At 42.6% G+C, this 3,533-nt stretch overlaps 1 pseudogene; it reads right to left on the bottom strand.

Moving 5' to 3' along the window:
* Window positions 1-2,525: 2,525 nt before the first annotated feature.
* Window positions 2,526-3,236, bottom strand: LOC129669077 (U2 small nuclear ribonucleoprotein A'-like; annotated as a pseudogene).
* Between the last annotated feature and the right edge of the window lie 297 nt (window positions 3,237-3,533).

The following is a 3,533-nucleotide window of genomic DNA, read 5'->3' as shown; positions in this document are numbered from 1 at the left end:
TGAAATTTAGAAAATAATTTTTCTGTAATTTGCCTCAAATGTGGAAGTTCAAGATATGAACCTAGTCAGATTTATTTTAAGTCTAAATAACCAAGTCATTATCTAAGGGACCATATTTCATATTTAGTAGCTACAGAGCTAACTTAACAATTTGCACAGAACAAAAGTTCATTCTCATGTCTGTTGTTTTACTTGGTAAAGAAGACTGCGACCTAAAATTATATTAAAGGAAGCCTATACATACAACAATAGAGCAATTGTAAGAGGTCATTTGTGGATTTGCACACATGTAGCTGTTGTCTTCTGCAAGCAAGAATTTGAAGGAAGCAGATGCTGTTTTCTGAGGGAAATTTGGGACTCCTTGGATCTTTTTTAATCAAAGGCCATTAATTTATTCTGGAGATTGTGGGTCCCCAGAGTGAATGAACTATCCACAGAGTTGACTGTCCTTTGTGGAACAAAATATTAACATCTTGCTACCTGTCTTCTTCATCTCTGATGGTCCAGATGACTGCCTTTGTTGTTGTTGTTGTAGTTAAACAGTCTAGAAGTTTTACACTAGACACAATGGTACATAGGGGTCTTGGATTTGATTGCTATCTACAGACAAGAGAAGGAAACTTCGGAGGAAAGACACTGTAGAGGATTGCCTCTCCAAAGAAAAACTGTTTAATGCCTATGCATGAGTGCCTCCATGTATGCATGAGCACTAAACGCATTCAGACTAAGAGAATTCACTAAGAGCATCAGACTCTCTGGAACTGGAGTTATAGGCAATTGTGAATCACCATACAGGTGCTGGGAACCGAATCCTGGTCCTCTGCAAGAGCTGCAAGTGCTCTTAACCACTGAACCATGTCTCCAGACCCTCAAAAGAAAAGAAAAGAAAAAAACAGCTATGACTTGACAGAGAAAAATATAACAAAAACTTGGAGATTTTACAGTTAATGCCAGGGACAGTTATTACTACAGGTTGGATGACATTCCTGGACTTCATAACAAATTTATTATGCAAATTTCACTGGTTTTGCCAAAGTCACTTGTAATTGCTACCGAAAGTATAAGGTCAAAAATAAGACAAGGGGCAGGCTCTCTGATCAATCCCCCTGGGGGCTGCAGCCTTGCCAGGCCACAGAGGAAGAACATGCAGCCAGTCCTGATGAGACCTGATAGGCTAGGGTCAGAGGGAAGGGGAGGAAAATCTCTTCTATCAGTGGACTAGGGAAAGGGCATAGAAAGAGAAGAGGGAGAGAGGATGAGATGGTGTGGAGATGAGGCAGGGGGCCACAGCTGGGATACAAATTGAATAAATTGTAATAAATGATAATAGTAATAATTATTATTATAAGAAAAGAATAAGACAAGGGGTCTAGGTCCTCTCCATGCATGGTCCTTGGTTGGCGTATCAGTCTCTACAGGGGACTCTGTTCCCAGATTTTTTGACTCTGTTGGTCTCCTTCTGGAGCTCCTCTCCCCTCCATGTCTTTCTATCTCCCCCTTCTTCCATAAGATTCCCTGCACTCTGCCCGAAGTTTGACTATGAGTCTCAGCATCTGCTTTGATACCCTGCAAGACCTCCTTCTCAGGTGTAGCCCATAGGCAGCTTAGTCTCCATGTAGGTTCCCTACTAAGGGGAGCAAGGGCTGTCTCTGACATAGACTCAGTGGCTGGCTCCTTGATCACGTCTGGGGGAGGGCAACCTTGTCAGGCCACAGAGGAAGATGATGCAGCTAGTCCTGATGAGACCCAATAGGCTAGGGTCAGATAGTAGGGGAGGAGGGCCTCCCCTATCAGTGAACTAGGGAAAGGGGCATAGGGGGAGAAGAGGGAGGAAAAGTGGGACAGGGAGGAATTGAAGGAGGGGGCTACAGCCAGGACACAAAGTGAATAAATTGTAGTAAATAATAAATCAATTAAAAAAGAATAAGACAAGGATGGCCACACTTGTTATATCTATCACATAGTACTGGAATCCTAGCCAGGGCTGTGAGGCAAGAGAAAGAAACAAAAAAAGATAAGAAATCTGAATTGACTCTGTTGGCAGATGTTCTAGTATATATTTGTGTAAAGGTACATTTAACTATTGATGTTAATCTGTTTTGTTGTTGTTTTGAGACAAGGGATCACAGTAGGAGAATTTTGTTCTATCTTTTTTTTTTCTTGACTTGGAATGATAACTAAAGCAGACCATTCCATTTTCTTAAAGTCCAGGGTCTTCTGATGTATGGGACCAGGGCAATGGCCTTGAGCTGGCCTGAGTCCCAGGGAAGCAATGACCCTTACAATAAAAATGTGACCTATGGATTTAATAGCAGTCACGTTTTTGTTGTTGTTTGTTTGTTTGTTTGTTTTTGACAGCACAGTAAGTGACTTTTATACCATTTGTATAAAACTGGCATTTCTATTTAAAGGTTCAGGTTAAAAAAAATTATCACCAGTAGTTCTGAGCATTCAGCAATGCTGACAGTTTCCTTGTTGCTGATACAAGCAACAAACAAAAACAAGACTTATCCCAAGAGAGCTTATCAGACCATCTGCCACAGAGCTCGGGACCCATTTGTGACTGTTTCTTCTTCCAGCTCTTCTTCACCGTCATCACTTGGCCCTGACTGAGCTCTCTGCCAGGTATCTGGCCAGACTGCAGCAAGCCCTTCAGTCTCAACTTCCGCCAGTGTCGAAGCATTCACTGTGGCACTCTTGATTGCCTGCAGATGAGCCACCCTTTTTGTCAGTTGGCAAACAAACACCTGGATTGAAAGCTTTGCTTCTCCTGGCGATATCCTTGGCAATTTGTGCGCCCCCGTTTGCCCTTGAACATTTTCTCTGCTTCCTGACGCTCCATCTGTTTCACTTTCTGAAAGTCCAGCACTCTGACTTGTGGAACTTTGGAAATCACATAAAGTCGGTTATGCTTCTCGTTTGTTACAAGATTTCTTAGGATGCTTAGATATGACAGTGACTGGAGATGTCAACGGGTCCAGATCACCCAGCTTCACTAGACTCTTGGTGAGTTCTGTCAGGCAAGGAAGAGCCTGTCAAGTCCCTCAGCCACGGAAAACCATCCAGGTCCCTGATGTCTTTGTCAGAAGAATCAATAGCATCCACCTGGTCTAAGGGAGCACCTAGATTTTCAGTGGCTGGAATTTTATATCCCCAGAGGTCCAGCTCTCACTGTCTGGCACGGCATAGATGAACTGCGCCGCCTGCTGGATCAGCTCTGCCGTTAGTTTCACCATTCTGTCGCCGTCCGACTTGTCTATGGGAATAGTGTCTCAATGAGCCCCAAGATGACCTAAAAATGTACGTTGAGAAGGTTTAGCGGGTTGCAAACACAATTTTCCCACCCAAACAATTTAGAAACAGTACAGAAAATAGAGAGAAGGTAATGTAAATGTTACATGCCTTGAAAAATGTTGAAATGTCATATTCAATACACTTTGGGGAGGCAAAAATGAAAGCGAACAGTCTCCAGCAATTTTGTTTTTGCAAGAGTAACTACACTGATTTTCCTGTTGTTACTACATATGTATAGG

This window comes from Psammomys obesus, unplaced genomic scaffold, assembly GCF_907164565.1.
Source record: "Psammomys obesus unplaced genomic scaffold, mPsaObe1.curated_primary_1811, whole genome shotgun sequence".
Taxonomy (NCBI): domain Eukaryota; kingdom Metazoa; phylum Chordata; class Mammalia; order Rodentia; family Muridae; genus Psammomys; species Psammomys obesus.
This window is presented reverse-complemented; position numbering and strand designations above follow the sequence as displayed.